The sequence below is a fragment of the Ochotona princeps genome, chromosome 15 (assembly GCF_030435755.1).
Source record: "Ochotona princeps isolate mOchPri1 chromosome 15, mOchPri1.hap1, whole genome shotgun sequence".
Lineage (NCBI taxonomy): Eukaryota > Metazoa > Chordata > Mammalia > Lagomorpha > Ochotonidae > Ochotona > Ochotona princeps.
This window is the reverse complement of record NC_080846.1, coordinates 45,503,046-45,523,392: the sequence shown is the minus strand read 5'-3', so window position 1 is coordinate 45,523,392 and position 20,347 is coordinate 45,503,046. Positions and strand designations below refer to the sequence as shown.

General features: G+C 46.7%; 1 long non-coding RNA gene across 1 annotated transcript in view; it reads right to left on the bottom strand.

The window, feature by feature from the left end:
• LOC131482023 (uncharacterized) overlaps positions 1-20,347 on the bottom strand; it is a 79,144-nt gene that overhangs the window by 55,791 nt on the left and 3,006 nt on the right. The window lies entirely within an intron of this gene.

Genomic DNA, 20,347 nt, shown 5'->3' with positions numbered 1-20,347 from the left:
GCAGCTCCAAAAAACTACAGGAAGCTGTATGTTTCTGCTGAGTAGCTCCCCATGCTTCCTAACAGTAATATTTTCATAGCATTGAGTCACATGATGGTTTCTCAACGGTGGCTCCCAAGTGCCTTGACTGGCTAACCTTGAATCGCCTGGTCTGTGCCCAAGGAGATGTGGGACTGGACACAAACCTTTGGCCAGAAAAGGGTGACTACAGAGATCTGTCTGGGGGAAGGAAGTGAAGAAATCTTTTTATGCAAATGAAGAACAAGGATAGCAATCTAAAGACAGGGGTTTTGAGAGAGCAGAGAGCTCATTTCATCTGTGACCTCCAACAGTATTCTGATCAAAAGTAGGCATCTGTCACTGGATGAGTGGATAAAGAAAGTACGTATCCATACACCACAATGGAATATTATGCAGCCACAAGAAAGAATGAAATTACGACATTTACAGCAAAATGGATGAAATTAAAGAGCACTGTGTTGATTAACGTTAACCAGACAGAAAATTTTTTAAAAGAAAAGCTTTATTTGTTTTTAAAGATTTATTTATTTATTTGAAGAACAGTTACAGAGACAGGGAGGGAGACACAGAGAGAGAGCACCCCTCTACTTCCCACTTGCTCATTCCTCAAATGGCCACAATGATTGGGGCTCCACTAAGCTGAAGCCATGAGCCAGGAAATCCATGTGGGCCTCCCATATGGGTGGCAGAAGGCCAAACACTCGGGCCACCTGCTACTGCTTTTCCAGGCCATGAGCAGGGAGCTGGACTGGAAGTGGAACAGCTGGGACTCTACACATTTAAATGTAGCAGAGCTTATTTCAACAAAGGACAATTCATGACTTGGGCAGCGGTTAGAACCTGAAGAGACTCAGTTTCCCCCTCAGTGCTGTAGGAAAGCAACTCTTATTGATCGAACAGTGAAGCAAAGCAGAGAAATCGCCTGATGGGCCACAGCGAGGTGTTTGACTCACCTGGGTATGACTGAACAGGTGACTGCTGTGATAGCCTGAAGCTTGACTGTTACAAAAATACACTCCTAATGGTGTGTGTTGTAGCACAGTGGCTTAAACTGCTGCTTGGCACACACATATTCCCTATCAGAGTGCTTGAGATGTAGTCCCACCACCACTTCCAATCCAGCACCCTGCTAATGAACACCCTGGGAGGCAGCAGTTGATGGCTCAAGTGCTTGGACCCCTGTCACGCACATGGGAGTCCCAGATGAGTTTCTGGCTCCTGACTTCAGCCTGGTCTATCCATGATTATTGCAGCCATCTGGGGGAATGAATCAACAGATGGACTGTCTCTCTTCTCTCTCTTTTTATGCCTTTCAAATAAAGAAAAATAAAGTTAAAATACTTAAATAGGCTCCTAGATTAGCTTTCAGCCTATTTGCATCTATTAGGTGGATGCTAGGCAAAAACTGAGGGTATAAAGAGACCTTCACACCAGTGGCCTCTTAGTTATTTCATGTTATACTAGGTGAACCAAACCCAGCTCGTGTCTTATAGTATGGGCAACACATATTGAGAATACAGCAGGTCCCTACAGCTGTGCACAGGTCACAGAAGCAGGAACTTGCTTGGCAGGCAGTGGAAGAGCTGAGTACAGCAGGAAAGGACTCCCAGGGCAAGGATGGCCCATGCAGAATCACCAAAGAGAATGAGCCACACCACTGCATTTTTGCACCAGGCAAAAATCCTGATGAAAAGTTAGCTTTCAGGCCTAGTGTCTAAAGTCCTCACCTTGCATCCTCTGGTATCCCATATAAGTATCAGTTTGTATCCTGGCTGCTCCACTTCCCTTCCAGCTCCCTGCTTGTGGCCTAGGAGAGCAGTCAAGGATGGCCCAAAGCCTTGAGACCCTAAACCTACGAAGGAGATCAAGAAGAAACTCCTGGCTCCTGGCTTCAGATCAGCTCAGCTTTGGCCCTTGCAGACACTCAAGGAGTGAGCCAGCAGATTGAAGATCTTCCCCTCTGTCTCTCCTTCTCTCTGTAAATCTGACTTTCCAGTAAAAAATAATGTTGCACTGCTCTTTACCTCAATTTCCCCATCTGTAAAATAATGAGAGTGGTAATAAAAGTGCCTGCTGCCCAGCATTTTTGCTGGGAGTACTTGAGATGTGTTGATGCACTTAAAACACATAGAATCAGACCTGGCAGAGAGAAAGTACCTTTAAAAAAGATTTATTTATTTGTTTGTTTATTGGAAAGGTAGATATACAGAGAGAAGGAGAGACAGAGGGGAAGATCTTCAATCTTTTGTCTGCAACAGCCAGAGCTGAGCTGATTCGAAGCCAGGAGCCAGGATCTTCTTCTGGGTCTCTCACACAGGTGCAGGGTCCCAAGGCATTGGACCATCCCTGATTGCTTTCCTAGACCACAAGCAGGGAGCTGGATAGGAAGTGGAGCAACAGGAACAAGACCTGGCACCCATATGGGATCCCAGTGCGTACCAGATGAGGATTTAGCCACTAAGCCATTGCACTGGGACCAGAAAGTGCTTTGAAACTTATTGGATAGGTATGTTTATGTTTTGATGCTCTGTCATAATCCATTTTAAATAAATTACCAATTTGCTTATAAACATTAGCACAGGGTCGGCACTGAGGTAATGCTTATGGTGCTGCTTGGGACACCCACATATTGTGCTACAGTGCCTTGTTTGAGTCCTGGCTCTATTTATCATCCAGTTTCTGCTAATGAGCCCCCTAGGAGGCAGCGGGTAAAGCTCCAATACTTGGATCCTTGTACCCAAGTGTGAGACCCAGATAGAGTTAGATAGAGTTCAGGACTCCCAGTATCAGCCTGGCCCGGCCCTGCAGCCCTGGCTGTTGTGGGCATTTCTCTCTCTCTCTCTCCCTCTCTCCCTCTCTCCCTCTCTCCCTCTCTCCCTCTCTCCATCACTCTCTTAACCCTTCAAATTAAGAAAAAAAAGGAGCAGTATTTTTGTCTTTCTTATCATCATTTATCTTCCTTAAAATCATTTAATATGTGAAGTCATAAATCATCTATAATTCAGTTCTCACATATAAATCACCGTCTCCAGCTGCAGTGTCACCAGCTCTTTACCCCGAAACTTTCTCCTCCCCAATTCTGTTTCCTAAGGTCCAATCTTGCAGCTGTATTTCAGCAAAATGTTGATAACTGCATCCCATTCAGTCTCCTGAGATAACAACCTGACCCACATAATACTGAACTCAGAACTTTCACAGAATGGGCACCAAGCCCTTGGCCTGGTCTTCGCTGTCAGAGTCAACCTCTGAAACTGGGTTAACGGTCTCCTTTCCCCCAGTCTGCCTGTTGATTTTCCTCAGTGTGTCTCAGTAATAGGGACCAGGGCCAGATGTTCTCAGCATAGTTCATTCTTTGGAAACTTTCCAACTTTCCTCTCATGCAGCAGCAACTTTCAAGATGATCTAGTCAGAGGAAGTGTGTCTCATTCTCAATGTTTCAAGCGCTAGTGGAGGGAAGAGACAAGCTTTTGGAAAGCGGAGAGGCCCTGTAGTAAGGCAGGGGACAGGACAACATTCTAAAAGGAAGTGTGCAGGAGGAGTAGACAAGCTGGCTTTAAGTACACTAACCAGCTTGAGTCAATTAACTATATGTTTACTAGAGTCTTTTGCCTCCTTGACAAAAACAGGGATAAAAATCACTCCTCTCTATGTAGTAGCCGGCCTTCTGAAGGCCCCCAGGGATCACCACCTCCTGGTACTTAGGGGTTGTGTGTAGTACCCCCCTTTTGTACCAGATTTGGTCCATGTGACCAAAGGAATGTAGCAGAGTGGGTGACACGTCACTTTCAATGCCCATGAATGTTAACTAAAAGATGGAGAGATTGCTGCCCGTTTCTATCTCTTCTATATAAGGAAAACCTTAACCCCCTGCCCTGATGGCCAGGCATGGTGAAGTGGACTGGTCAGTGCACGCTGGCACCTCATGTGACATCTGATGGCTACTTTTCTCCTTTGGGTGCCTGAGAAATGTGTCTTAGTTAATTTATGTTGCTGTGACAAAACACCAGAGGCTTGATAGCTTTTTCTTCTTTTTAAAAAATATTTTTAAAAGATTTATTTATTTTCATTGGAAAGTTAGATAAACAGAGAAAAAGATCCTCCATCTGCTGGTTCATTCCCCAAGTGGCCACAATGCACAGATGCAGGGTCCAAAGACCCTGGGCTGTCCTTGACTGCTTTCCCAGGCCACAAGCAGGCAGCCGGGAGGGAAGCGGTGCTCACATGGGATCCCAGCTCATGCAAGGCGAGGACTCTAGCCACTGGGTTATTGTGACAGGGCCACTTGGTAGATTTTTAACTGCAGACACTTACTTCTCACTGTTGGAGAGACTGAGAAATTCAAAATCAAGACACCAGCAGGTCTGGTGTCTGGTGAAGGCCTGATAGCTGGTTCACAGGTGATGCCTTCTTGCTGCTTCTTCACATGGCGAGAGAGGAAGACAGCTGTCTGGGGCCTGTTCATGTGGGCACAAATCCCATTCATAAGAGCACCATCATCCTGACCTAAGGACCTCCCAACGGCCCGTTCTTACCATAGCATCACCTCTGGGTTAGAATATCAATGCAGGAATTTGGGGGAGACATGATCATTTGGACCTCAGCAGAGTGGCAACTATCTTTCTGAATTTGCTTTTTGTGTCTAAGTTTTCTCTTCACTCAACCTCCTTAGAGGGATTTTCCCTCTCAGTGACTCATCCCAAGCATACACATGAGAAGAGGGATTTCCAAAGTGGGAATGGACACATGCATGCAGCAGTCACATGAGCGCAGGCAGATGATTCTGGAGCTACATCTTTTTATGTAAGTGGCCTGTTGCACAGGCATGCCTTGTGAGACGTCATCATAAACAATCATATCTATTCTGCTATCACCTGTTTGACTTTTTGCAATGAGCTTGTGCTTCCCCTTCCTGTAGGTAAAACCTTGTGCAAGCTCATGGTTTCTTGGACACTTAGGTAATTCAACTGTCTGCGGTCACACTGCACAGACTGCAGCCTCCGTCCAGATGCTAGAACATCAGCGTGACTCAGTGTGTCTGTTAGCTTAGTCATCCATAACAAGACACTGCATACCTGGTGGCTAAAACAACAGAGATCTGTTTCTCACTGTTTTTGAGGCTAGACGGTACAAGATCATTCCCAGCTTGAGGATGGCTTCCTTCCTACTGTGTTCCCACAACGTTGTGGGCAGAGGAAGCTCTGTTCTCTCTTCCTTGTTTGATAACCCCAGTGTAGAAGTTCCGGCCTCACGACCTCATCTAAATCTCATTCATTACCTCCCCAAGGCTTCACCTTCTAAAGCTACTACACTAGGGATTACAGCTTTCACATAGGAATTTGAAGTGGAGACACAAAAATTAGCCCATTACATTCTGTTTCTGATCTCCCACAATTTATCTCCTTGTGTGCAAAATACATTCATTTCATCTCAACAGTCTCAAAAGTCTGAACTCATCCAAGTCTCCTGTAAATATCATCTAGAACAAGTACGTGTGACTTCAGATCACCCTGAGGCAAAATTCCTGTCCAGCTGAGAAAGAGCTATGTTCTCCCCAAATGTAAGAAATTGGAAGGCAAGGTGTCTGAGTTCCAAGCAAGTCCCAAACCCAGCAATGCAAACTCCATCAGACCCTGTAAGAATAATCCTTAGGCTCTATGAATTCTCTGTCAGGCCCACGAGGGCAGTGGTCCCACCTCCCAGACCCAAGGGTCTGGTGGCATCACCTGCATCACTCATGGGATGGCTCCACCCCTTCACCTGTGGTGCCTGGATGGTAGAGGGTACCAGATATCTCTGCTCCCAGCAGCTCCCTCCTTTGATACTGAGGTGGGTACAGCCTTGTTCACAGGAGTCTATGTACTCTGAACCAGCAGTGGGAGGAGCAGTTCTGATCATCTCTGAACTGTTTTAGCGACCTGCTTCTCTCTTTTTGAATGATAACCCATACTGCAGCCCTCTTTTGTCCAGTCTTATTTGCCCCTAGGCCCAGCTGGCAGTGTTTCTGCTGGGGTAATCCTATGTCTGTTCTGGCTTCTATGGAGACAACTGATTATGTCCATGGTTTATACTCACATCAAACTTCTTACCAAATAGTAAGCCACTCCCACATGTGGTACTCCCTAGAACATTCTCTCCCACTCCCCACCTTCTCCTTATGGACAAGCAAAGCATTTTTCCAGATCAAGTTCTGCTTCCTTCTTGCTTAACAATTTCTTCTTCAATTCACTTCTCGCTTCTTAACTATTACCATTGAAAGGAAGCACTCTGCCCAGAAAGTGCATCAAATAATATTTCATGGCTCACCAGCCCTACCTTTGGCACAATACCAGTGCATGAATTCAATTCAGCACTTCTTTGCCATTTTAAAGCAAGGTGTTTCCCTGTTATCCAACAACATGTCCTTCCGCTCCACTTGATCACAACAGTCTTTCCCACCCATATTTCCCGCAACATTCTACTCATGGTTACTTGTGTGTTCTCTAAGAGCCTTCTCTCTAGCTCTCTTGTTTTTTTTTTTTTTTTTGAAGTCCCACTAGAATTGCCTTTAGTAACCCTTTCTTAGCAATCTTTACTTCTCTAGCATGTACCTCAAAAGTCTTCCAGCCTTTCCCACCGCCCAGTTCCAAAATTGCTTCTATATTTCCATGTATTTGTTTTCAGAGTGCCCACCTCCGGCACCAATATCTGCTTTTGTCAACTGCAGCTGCCATAAAATAACAGTGAGCAGCAGGAAAATCACAGAACTAATGGCTTTTCTTTTTTTTTTTTTCTTTTTCTTTTTCTTAAATTTATTCATTAATTACATTGTGCTGTAATTACATAGAATCTGGGATTCTCCCCCCACCCTTCCCCCATAACTAATGGCTTTTCAAGATGGGAGCATTAACAAAAGAAATCATGACTGACGAGAAGGTAGCACCCCCATGCAAATCATAATTATTAAAAGAGCTATTTAGGGATATATCCAAAAGATCTCCTACACAAGAAACCAACATGCACACCTATGTTCATAGCAGCACAATCTCCAATCGCAGAAACATGGAAGCAACCAAAATGCCCATCAATAGAAGACTGGATAAGAAAGCTATGGTTCATCTACTCTATGGAATACTACTCAGCCATTAAAAAAAACGAAATGGGGCCCTGCGGCGTGGTCTAGCGCCTAAAGTCCTCGCCTTGAAAGCCCCGGGATCCCATACGGGCGCCGGTTCTAATCCCGGCAGCTCCACTTCCCATCCAGCTCCCTGCTTGTGGCCTGGGAAAGCAGTCGAGGACGGCCCAAAGCTTTGGGACCCTGCACCCGCGTGGGAGACCTGGAAGAGGTTCCTGGTCCCGGCATCGGTTTGGCGCGTACCGGCCCGTTGCGGCTCACTTGGGGAGTGAAACATCGGATGGAAGATCTTCCTCTCTGTCTCTCCTCCTCTCTGTATATCCGGCTTTTCAGTAATAATAAAATCTTTATTAAAAAAAAAAACAAAAAACAAAAAAACGAAATGCAGTTCTTTGTGGACAAATGGGCCCGACTGGAATCCATCATGCTAAGAGAAATGAACCAATCCCCAAAGGTTAAATACCACATGTTTGCCTTAATCTGAGATGATAAGATGACAACTTGGAAGATAGTACCTGTATATTGTAATAATAGTGCAATCTATAACAACCTGTATCCAATGTAATAAGATAATGCAATGTAAACTATAAACCAACAATTAATGTCAAAATACTTAAGATCTACATTGAAAAACTGTAACACCTACTTTACCCTCAATACACTATGTTAATCCGTGATGGGGGGAATGCAGGGAAGTCTTTCAGGACCATAAAAAGAGTGAGGAAAAAGTACAATATAGCCTATCAAGATCAAATCTGGTAATTCATAGACAACAGACTCAAAGCGGCACTAAACAATAGCAAAACTACTATACCAATGCATGAGGGGGGAACCGGCTGCGATCCTGACAACCTCTTAACAGCAGGTCATGTGTGTGGAGCAGGAGGGCACTCCAGGGCGGAGCAGGTGGTAAGGAGGAAGCTTGGATCCCAACCATGAAGACTCCCAGACCTTCACCACCAAACTATTAATACGAGCAACAAGGACTATATCCCAACTGCCTAGGAGACCACAGGGAATTGGATGCCCTCGGAGGCCGAGTACTCTGAGGTCACCCACCCTCAACCGGAGCTTCCACAGGGGATGGAAGAAGTCCAAACACTACCGTGCAGAAGCCAACGTCATCGGAAAGACAACCAAAAGCCCTAAGCGGCCGCAGAAACAGAAGAACAATAAACGTCCTTCGGGACCAGGGAGGAGAGCTTTCTCTGGTCTGAACCTGGCTCCACCTCTGGACCCCCACCCTCTCTCGCGATGACCATCGGGATGGCTCCGAAAACCCCTCATAGCAAACAAACAATCATACAAACTAAAAAAACCTAAAATAAATAGACAAACAACAAAAAGTAGAGCCTAGAATCTGACAGGAAAGAGCTGGCGTGGATTGGCTCATGCCTCGCTAGGTGGGATACAAAGATTAGTCACTCCTCACCATGGTGTTGGGGATTTCCCTGCACACCCCCCCCAAAAACAAACAAAAAAATGTTCAGCACCTTAATTGTCGACAAATGTCTTGTTAGAGTTACAAGTCAGTCTAGATTACCCTAAAATCTGCCAAGATCAGCAAAATTATACTTCAACACAACAAATGGCTAAATACTAAAATGAAATAGACACGAGACAGCTGAATGGTACCTTATAGCCATTTTAAGGTATATAGCAGTCGGTTCTGTATATAAAACTAAAACTGAAATGTCAATGGGCTAATCATAGGTTGTGGTTAAGAACTTGCTTTCTTTTTTTTTTTTCTTTCTTTTTTTTTTTTTGGTAACACACTGGTTACCCACAACCATGTCAATTCCATAATGTTGCAAATTGCTGTTGATGTTATGTCGGGACTCTTGGTTGAATGGGATGATATTCTGCCAGCTCTAACAACAGACCAGAAATGGTCTCCCCAAGAGACTGTTCAACCCATCTGGACAATAAATAGCTGGACTTTATACTTGGTATATGTTTACAAGGAAAGAATCTTGATTGAATTTGAACTGTAATACTGCATCAAGGTGGAGGAAGCCACCAGGGGGGAGGGGCGTGGGGGGGGGATTCCCAGAGCCTATGAAACTGTCACATAATGCAAAATAATTAATAAAAAAAAGAACCTATGGAATTATAAAATTAAAAATAAAATAGAAGGGAAAAAAAAAGATTTATATTCACCATGTTGACAATGAATCTTTCCCTCAATATATTTTGAGCCTTAAGACAATAATTATGTGAGTATATGTCAAGATTTTGCCAACACTTCCTTGGGTGTGCCTCAATCTCTTTGACATTAATGAGCAAGTTAAAAAATGCATGATCTTTGCATTATATTTCCATGCAGCCCTCTTCGCATCCAAGAGAATGCTCACTGATTTCTCCATTAAAGTTCTACAGCATTATGTACCTGTACCCCAGGAGACAGACAACTTACAAGGGTTCAATGTATGCTATGATTTTATGACTCTAGGATAGTGGGAGGGTGAAACAAACTCAGTAGAAACCGCACATTGAACTTTGAATGTTAATCTTTGCCAGGACTAGTGATATGTGGTACTTGTGGTATTGGACAGTGGCAAGAAGCCAGACACAGCACCTATGAGTCAGCCCTGCCATCACAAGGGCAGACTCCACAGTGTGCCGTGTTACTAGGGTATGTGGTTGGTTATGTGGGCTCAGTGCATTTTAAAAAAAGATTTATTTTATTTTCTATTGCAAAGTCAGATATACAGAGGGAGGAGGGACAGAAAGGAAGACCTTCTGTCCGATGATTCATTCCCCAAGTAGCTGCAATGGCTGGAGCTGTCCCAATCAGAAGCCAGGAGACCAGAGCTTCATCTGGGTCTCCCAGGCAGGTGCAGGAACCCAAGGCTTTGACAGTCCTCCACCGCCGTCCCGCAAGTATGGAGCTGGATGGGAAGTAGGGCTGTTGGGATTAGAACCACCGCCCATATGGGATCCCAGCATATTCAAGGCAAGGACTTTAGATGCTAGGCTACTGCACTAGGCCCAGCTCAGTGCATCTTCTGACTTAATGATGGGGTTATGGACATGTAGTCCCATCCTACCAGAAGGGCATGCTAGTCTTCAGTGGTTTCACTTTATGGTGCCCATTTCCCCAACAAGTTTATGAATTTCCCCCATGCAAGTGGGACTCCATGTTTTTTTGGTCTCTATAAATGCTGCCTGACAACACCTCACAGACATGTTCATGTATGCCATGAGTGCCTATTTCCTTTTGCCTCAGAGTTTGGGGAGGTCTGGAATTCTTCAAGTACAGACCAAGGGATAGGACCTGGAGCAATGATGATGGTTCAATGCAAGGTTTAAAAATGCAAAAGAATCCGCAAAGCTTTTTCTATTGTGTTTCTTAAGAGCAGAATTAAAAGGCAAATTGATTGCAAAATGTCAATTTCCACTGGCCAATACCACAAGTTCTACATACCCCTAGCCTAAGAAAAGATTACCATTCAAAATTCACATTACAGACTACCAAATGCATATCAATCTCCCACCCTGCTAAAGTTTTAAAAAAAATCATAATGTAATCCCTGTGAGTGAAACACTGAGGAATCCTGAGAAACTAAGCCCTCTTAGATCAAGCAACAAACCCAGCTTCAAGACATGTCTTTCTTTCTGCTGCCCTTTGTTTGCTTCTTTTCCCTGCCCTCCTTTCTTGCAGTCCTTTGGTGTCTATTGTGGATCAACCATGTTGCTTGTATGCTAAAGGAACTTAGGAACATCAGACAGTGTTTCATCACTTGCTTGGGGAACACTGTATTTTTGTTATTTTAAAAAGATTTATCTGTCTATTTTCTGAAAGGCAGAGTGATAGAGATAGAGAAGGAGGGAGAAACTGATTCTCTCCTAAAATATCTATAGTATAGTCAAGCCTGGCCAGAGCAAAGCTAGGTTCGAGCCAGGTATGGTCGCGACAAAAACCAGTGCACAATACGGAATGCCAAGGTGAGGTTGCCTGTACTGGATGTGACTGCAGTGCAAAACTAGCATGCTTGAGAACCAGGGAGGGAGGGGGCAGAGCCGGCAGGGGGAACATGGGGAGGTTCCCTTGCTGGACAGCTACTCCCACTGGAGAGCATGAGCTGGGATGGGGGTAGACCAGACTAAGCAGGGCTACAACACCTGTGGGCCTCATGTGAGCTAGATCCCCAATATCCCCCTTTACCTCAGATACATGAAGGAAACAATATGGAAACAATAGTCTTACCTACTTTCCTATAGCCCTTGAACCTTTTTACCCTAATTAACTATGTAAAGATTGTCAAAAATACAATAAAAATTTAAAAAATTAAAAAATTTTCAAACTGTATTTATGACAGAGAGCTGCTGGTTCACTCCCCATATACCTGCAGTGGTTGGGCCAGGGCTGGGTGAGGCTGAGACTATACCAAGGGGCCAGGAGTTCAATCTAGGTCTCCCATATGGGTTGCTGGTCACTGAAATCACCACTACTTCCCAGGTTTTGTATTAGCAGGAAGCTGGAGGGCAACACAGGTTTCCTAACTGATGTCCCAACCCTAGACCAAAGAAAGGTCTGCCCCATTGGGGAACATTTTTAACAGTAAAGTTTCTTACCAATAGTACAAACGTGAAAAATCATGACAATGGACCACAAAAGGCCACATGGTTACACTAGAAGAGTAGAAACAAGGAGGCATAACATCTCTCTCTTTTTCTCCTTTTTCCCAACTGTTTCTCAAAATTTTAAGACGTTTTCTTACTAAACAGTAGCTACTTCCTCCATCACAGATGTGCAGTAAGGACAATGTTCAGCAGGGAGGGCTACCTCTCAGAGTGGTCTACACTTGGGCAACCATATTTCACAGGTCCAGGACAGGAACCTGCTTTGTTGACAAAGCAAGAGATAGTGGGACCTTACTCTCCAGGCTATGTGGCTCTGGCTGGGAGAACCAGGGCCAGGTCAGACTTCCTGCTGGGGATCCTAGTTCCCTGTCTACCACTGCTAGGCAAGGGTGGGTCCTGGGCTTGTGGGAGACCAGAGCATCAACTGGTACCGAGGTTCCACCCGCTGGCCACTCAGCAGTGAGCTCTGGGGTCTTGGGGTTATCAATTACTGCCTAGGTACATCCATGGATAAAGCCACTGTTCGTGTAGGTGAGGAATGAATCCTAAGGGACACCCAACGACAGGGCCAATGTACTTGCAGATAAGCGAGGAGACTGAGACCTGAAGATCTTCACGGGGCAGACTGATACACCAGCCCAGATGGGAGTCCTGGGTTGGACTTGTTAGCATGGAACATGGCTGACCACCAAACACCAGTGCACACGCAAGTTGTGTTTGGGGTCCTGTCTAGCAGGGCTAGATTCCAGTAGCTGATAGTGAGTGTTGGATCAGGAGATGGGTCACATTAGACTGGACCATGACACCAATCAGCACACAAGAGAACCAGGTCTGGGGTTGAATTCTGCAGGGGATATGTGGGCCCAAGTCCCACTGGTTAGCTTGAGAGTTGGGTTGGTGATGGGCTGACCATGGCACACACCAATGCTCACCAGTACTGGGGTTGGGAACAAGCAGAGCAGGTCCAGGCTTCAGTACCCACATGAGTACCCTAAAACAGGGTGTGGGGTAGGCCGGGCTACACTAGCTCATACAAAGGCTGAGACGAAGCGGGCAGTCCATGCTGGGTAATGACCAAGCAACCACTGGCATGTGTGAGATCTGGGTCTGGGAGTGGCCTGAACGGGGGAACCTGGGAAACTCCCCTAGTGGGTCATAGCTTCAGCTGATGAGCACGTGGTCCAGGCCTGGGTGCTGGGTAGGCTGAGCAGGGTAGCTCCTTCTGTCAACCACGTGTGTGAGTTGGTTTTGCAAGGGGACAAACCATAGCACACTGGCAAGTGCAGAAATCAGGAGGGCGTGCCGGTCATGCTGGGTTAGGCTGTCATACCTACTGGTTTGCATGAACTAGGGATAAGAGCAGACTGAGGAGGGCCAGGTTGCAGCACCAACCAGCAAAAGTTAGGACTGGGGGTTGGCTGGGCCAGGCCAGGCAACAGCATCCAAAGGCAAAGGCCAAGACAAGGGAAGGGCTATGCCAAGCTGGATCAGAGCAATCACTGGCACACAAAAGATCTGTGGCTGGGATCAGGCCAGGTTGGGGAGCTAAGGGGACACCCTGACTGGGTTGTGGTTCCCACTGGTGAGAGTGGGGGCCAGAGGCGGGGCTGCGTTCTGGTTTGGACACAGACAGTGTCCCTTAGCATAAGGTTGGACTGGGTCTGGGGTGTGCCAGACTTGTCTAGACTCCAGCACCTACTGGTGGCTGTGAGAACCAGGGTGGGTGTAGGACAGGCTGGGCTAGGTCTCTGCCCCTGCTGAGCCATGCATGAGCTAGTCTGGGTGTGGACCAGGCTTGGCTGGATTGTAGCACCCAACAGTAAGAAATGGAATTGGGTGAGAGCCAGTCAGGAAAGGCCACTGTTTCTGCTAGGACAGGAGGTGGACTAAGTAGGGCCAGCCTATGGACCCACTGGTGTGCGTGAGATCTGGCATTGGGAGAGGTTCTGATGGAAGAGCTTGGCAACTCCTCTGTTGGGATACAGTCCCTGCAAGTAAGCATAAGAACCACAATAGGTAGCAGCCCAGACCAGGCCAGGTTACAGTACCCATGGGCTTACCTTTGGCACAGGTCTGGGGCAAGCCAGGGTAGGGCAAATTCATATCATCTGCTGGCAAATCCGAGAGCCAGAATGATGTGTGGGTCATGCCAGGTTGGGCCGCAATACCAGTCAATTCACATTAGGGCTGGGACTGGGGCTGGCTGGGTTAGCTAGGCTGTAGTCCTCACCAGCATGAGCTAGAACTGGGGGCAGGTTGGATCAAGCCAGGCTACAGCACCCACTGGCAAATGCCAAGGAGAGGCAGGCCATGCCAAACTGGGCCACAATGCCCAACCAGCACATGTGAGACCTGGGGGAGAGTGGGCAAACCTGGTAGGGGGGCTGCAGGGAGATCCCCTGCTGGGCCACTACTCCCACTGGTGAGCATGAGAGCTTTGATTGGGGGCAGACCAGGTTGGGCAGGGCTATAACACCTGTTGGCCTGCATGTAACTTGGATTGGGGACAAGCCAGGCTGAGCGGACTGTACCTACTGGTGCATGCATAAGCCAGAGTGGGTGAGGCTTATGCAGATGCTGCAGATGCTGGCATGGGAGGCAAACTTTGTTGAGCTAAACTGCAGTACCACCTGGAGAGTGCTAGATCTGGGAGTAGGAGTAAACCCATTAGGGAAACAGTGGGCACCTCCCTCTTTGGTTGCCATTTCGACTGGTGAGCATGAGAACCAGGACTAGGACAGGCATGGCTAGATAGAGAGTGGCACCTCCTGGTGCATGTGTGGGCTGGATAGTGGGGCTTGTTGGATTGAACTAGGCTTCAATGGCCAGTGACACGCATGAGAGTTGAATGGGATGTGGAACAGACTGAACCAGTCTGCTGTATATATCAGCAAGTGCAACTAGGGCAGGGGGCAGGTCTTGTGGGGGTTATTGCAGATCACTCTGACCAGGTTACAACTCCCACTGTTTTGCGCAGGTGTCAAGTGTGTGACTGGCAGGACTGGGTTGGACTGCAACATCCATTAGTTTGTGTAGAAGACAGGGCTGGAGACAACTGATCCAGCAATTGCACTTAACAGTGTGTGAGAAGGTCAATTTGGGTGATGGACTGTGCTGGACCATGTATTGGCTTGTATACACAAGAATCACGTCTGGGATCACCTCAGATAAGGTTTCTTTGGGAATCCCCCCAACTGAACCGCTGGACTAAGAACTCCAACCATGGAGAAAATTGCAGGTTCTATGGTCTGACAGTGGAATGCATGTGTCAGAGCTGGGCCTCCTCAGTGCTTAGAGCAGTGCACAGCATATCCAGGTGCACATAGAGGATATGGCAGTACACTGGAGCCTGCAGAGGACACCTGGTACCATAACAGAGGACAGACGACAATTAATTGATCAACTACCTCAGTCAAGTCTTGGCAGTTAATACATGGTCAAACGGGGTCTCTAAGTGGGACTACATCAGCCAGTGGACTCTGGAGAGATTTCATCATGATTGGAGTGGCAAGACCGGCAGCAATACAGAACTGTTGAACTATCAAAATCACTTCAGCAGGACCCTCGGAGCATGTCACACAGTGGGGACCCTGGGATGGTTGGGAGGCTGGGTATGGTTTTTCCCCTTATCTCTCCCCTCCCCCCAAATACAGGAAGAAAAGAAGACAGTGTGAAAACAATGATCTCATCCACTTTCCTCTAGTCCTTGACCCTTTGCACCCTAATCAAATATGTAAAGATTATCAAAAATAAAATTTATACAATTAAGAAAAGAATATGAGAAAAAGAGAAAGTGGGTAGGAAGCCGACTGACAGATACACGGATTTTGGAAATGAGACCCTGCAGACTTGTCAAACTCTACTCATACTTTATGCCATGAGAATGAAAGGTGTAACTATTCGCTGAGCTGAAATATCCTGGCTTAGGAGGCAGAATATAAACTAAGCCTGAATTTCTGAGTCAGAAAACAAAACAAAGAGTATAGCTGAGGCTCACAAGCACAAGTGGCTGAGAGGGAAATAAAGTACGATCCAGAGTCGCAGTTGCCAAGAATTTTTTTTCTTGTAACTTGGAAACAGCCTCCCTTTCTGCCGCACCCACCTTTCCTTTCGTCTGGCTCAAGCTGGAAGATTGTTGGATGTGCATCAAAAACTACAGAACCCAGACGCTGCAAAGATGATTTCTGGCTGCAGCAGTCTCAGAGGAAATTTCCTGGCATGAGTTAAAGTGTCCAGATTTTAAAGCATCACATTTAAAATTTTTTAAAAAGCCTAGCTATAATCTATTTACCAACAGACATGTATTGGTATGTCCATAGCACCTTCGTAATTACCCAGAAGCAAATTCACCCAATTATCCATCTATAGTGGGATAAATGGAGGGCAATTCAGCAGTGAGAATGCAGAATCTAGATGTGCACACAGAAAGACAGGAGCCTCACCAACAGCATGCTGAGCTAAAGGAACCAGGCATGAGAGTGCATATTGTGTGTTTCCATGGATATAAAGGAAACAGACATGGCCAAATGCATCAAAGTGATATGTAAACCACCGGCAAGTGTTACCCAGGGGAGTGGGATTTATATACACGTGAAGAAAACGTAACACTGCCTCCAGTGGGACGGTGGTATAGTTTCTGTTTCTGATGTGGGAGCTGATTACAGTAGGGGTGCTTATGCAGCTCATTAAGCTATACATTTACGATATGGGCAGTTTTATAAATGGATCAGTGCAACGGTATGAATGCGCCCTCCAAAAAGTTCATGTGTTGGAAACTGAATCCCCAAAGGTATACATTCATGGCATTTGGAGGAGGTACCTCGGGGAGGTGAGCAGGATTAGATGAGGCCGTGAGGGTGTGTTTCCCACAGTGACTTTAGGAACTTTAGAAGAGAAGGAAACCCAAGCCAGCCTGCTTGCTCAACCTTCCCATGTGATGCCCTCTGCCCTGTTTTCATAACCTCACCAGAAGCCGAGTATGTGCAGGGCTGGGGTCTTGGACTTCTCCACCTCCAGACCTGTGAGTCAGATGAATGACCTGGCCTTGGGAATTCTGTTACAGCAATAGAGAACTGGGACAGATAGGACGTGTCAGTAATGATACTTTGCAAGAGTGTTCACCTTCAGCAGCAGTGTGGCAAGGGCATCCTGTGTGGCAACACACTACCTGAGGGAAGGACTAGAGGGCAGCCACTTCTTAGCCTTGGAGCCAAGGGAATGCATGACTCAGAAGATAAAATTTCAATGAGCAGGGAAATGCTGTTGCCAGATGAGGGCTGAGGAGAGGCCTTTGGTGTTATCAGCATGAAGGTTATTGCCAAAAACAAGAGCAATTTTGATGTATGGTGTGGAAGAAGAAGGGCAACCACAGCCTCCAATGGACAGGAAACTAGAAGAAATGATTTCAACCACCTCTTTCGTGTTTAGCATGCAGAATGGTGAGGCAAAGCTGATCTGTCTCTCTAGTGTTCTGTTCAATTGGCCTCTTAGCATGTACAGGTTTGTGTTCTAATTCTAAATTTGGACCTACCTCTCCAGTCTCTTCTCCCTGTCTAGGAAAGGAGAGACTGCACAGGAAGAATACACAAAGCTGAGTTCTGCCAGTTCTGTCAGTCTCAGGGAGCCAGCCTGTGCCCACAGCGGACAGCAGGTGGGAGTGCGGTGCCACCAGCCTCCCGCAGGTCTGCCTTTTGTTTCTCTGTGTGTGCCCTCCATTGGCTGTGCAGCTGTCCTGGGCTGGAGCCAGAGAAGCAGCACTAGTCACTGCTCGGGTCCTCCCTCCAGCCCTGTGCCACATGGGGATCGAGGATCGAGTCCCCATCCTCCGAGGTTGTTCTTTCTGTTAATCCAAAGTGAATCCTGTCACCCTGACAGCATTAATTCATAACCTATCCGCCCACCCCCAGTCCTGAGACACACACACACACACACACACACACAGGCCGGGGGTAGGGCAGAGTCACTGCTGCTGTAATATTGTCTCTACGAGGTTTATCCTACCATGAGACCATCTGGGTTTTGCCAATAGAAGTGCCTGAACTTCACTCTGTGGTTTGTGATTCCGCTTCTTGTTACAAACTGTGTCATGTTCAAGGAAAAAAGCAGATTATGGGAAAATGCCCACATTTCCAAATATTTGGGCACAAAAATAAACCCTTTTTTTCAGACATTTACTTATTTTTCTGCTTTTGTTTGAAAGGCAGAGAGACAAGGACAGAGATCTTGCATCTTCTGCTTCATTTCCACCAAATACCTGCACCAGCTGAGGCTGGGCCAGATTACACTGGGTGCTACCATCACAAGAATCGCCTGGCTCTTGGGGGTGAGACACATAGACAAGCATGTGTTGTTGGTGCTGGAGCTCATGGGACTGGGCAGTCTCCAGCACCAAGTGTTGGAGCAGGGCAACCCTGGGGGAGGATGAGATCAGGTTCACCCAGAACCTGGCAGTGGTGTCCTACTGCCATGCACACAGGGGAGCACAGGGACCTGAAGCTAGACAACCTGCTGTTGAGCCTGCATGTGGACCTCCAACCACCTGGCTTTGGCCTGGGCAGCTGTTGCTGGTGGTGAGTGACTTTCGCGGTACTCCAGAGTCCTGGGCCCTGGAGGCCTTCCTGCAGCACTATGATGCCTCACAACAGGACGCCAGCCTTCTGGGGGTGGGAGGACACGGATGAGGGGCAGGGCTGAGCTCTGTGTGGTTGCTAGGTGTTGCCATGTCCTGTCTGCTCAGCCCGGATGGAGCTCCTGGCATAGCTGCTAACCACAGATGCCTGGGAGTGGCCCTTGGTGGAGCTGGTGAGGACCCACCGGGTGGTATAGCCACTGCCAAGAAGCAGCTGAGGAGCGTGAAGTCACCTTTGTGAAGTCCCTGATGTTCTGGCCACACCTTTCTGGAGTCTTTAAAAATAAGCTGTATTGGAAGGTTGCTCTAGAGAACACCGATTTTCTGCTTTTGACTCTTTCAAATTACCCACCTACAAGCATGATGATATGAATTACAAAGCCGATAGTCACAGTAAGAAATCTCACACTTCAGCTTTTCTCTAAAACTCTCTGGAAGAAACACTGACACTCCTTTAACTCACTCTTTTGCATCTCTGAAGTCATCACTGTCTTTGTCAAATGTGAAAAAACAACTGGAAGGAACGGGTGTGAAGGGCTGGTGTTGTGAAGACAGTGACCCCTTCCCCGCCCTGCCTGCATGTCAACATCCACATAGGCGCTTGTTGGGGTGTTGGGGTTCCAGCCACCCCTCTCCATCCAACTTACCACTGATAGGCCTGGGAAAACAGCAGAAGAAGGCTCAAGTACTTAGGCTCCTGAATGGAGTTCTAAGTCATCGACCTCAGTTGGCCCAGCCCTGGCACCTGTGGCCATTTGAGGAGTGAACCAGCAGATGGAAGATTTCTCTCTCTTTCTCGCTCTTTCCTCTAATTAAATATATACTTTCCACAAATTAAAAAAAAGTGTGAATTGTATTTTGGAGGTATTTTATAATTTAACCAGTAGGTATGCATAGTAGATAGAAAAAAATTTAAGGTTTATTTATTTATTTATTTGAAAATCAGAGTTCCAGGGAGAGAAAGAAACAGAAAGACAGATCTTCCATCACTGGTTCACAGATGGCTGCAATAGTTCAGGTTAAGCTAAAGGGAAGCCAGGAGCTTGACCCAGGTCTTCCATGCGGGTAGCAGGGGCCCAAGCCCTTGGGCCATCTTCTGCTACTTATCCCAGGCCCTAGGCAGGGAGTATTGCATGTGGTGTCTTAATTTGTTATGCAACAATGCTGGCTTGTGAACATTCGAATTCTTATCTCTAGCCTAGTCCAGCTTTCTCCATGAAGTTAGAAATGCATCCAACTGTTCATTCGAGATCTCCACTTGGGTGGAAAAATGCGTCTCACACTAAACTCGTGAAACATGGGGTCCCGAGTTTATCACCCCTCTCCCCAGCCTGTTTTCTCCACAACCACTCCATCTCAGTCAGGTTACACTCTCCAAAAATGCAAGGTTAATCCTGACTCCCTTTCTCTCAGACTCAGTAGCTCTGCCTGCCAAATTTACCCCGCATCTGATCACTTCTTAGCAATGCTGCTGCTGATGCACTGGACCAAGCCACCATCATCTGTGCCCTCAGAATAATTCTCGCAGCTTCCCTCTTTGCCTTCTTAGAGTATGATTTCCTAAAGCTATACTCTCAAAACAGAAAGGACCTGCTAATGCAACAAGGCAAGAGGGAAGAAGGAGGGATGATTTTTGAAATTTATTTTCTTTCCTCTGCTTCATGTCTCATGTCTCACACCAACACATCCTCAACCTATCTTCCATGCTGCTACTGCGAATTCTTTCTAAAAGGCAAGTCCTGTACCATTTCAAAACCCTTCAGGGTAATCCCCAAGCCCTTCCTCACCACAGGCAGCATTCAATTGCAGTCCTTTGCCTTGCTTCTCCTTCACCTCCCAGGTAATCCACATGCCCTCACTGTATTAACTGCCTGGAGTTACCAGCCAGGGAAATTTCCAGCAACAAGAGACAGAAAATGTTTCTGGAGAGACAACGCACAGTTTTTTTTGAGGCCTAATTCAGCATGATTAGTTTTGCTGAGTGAAACTTTGGTTGCATC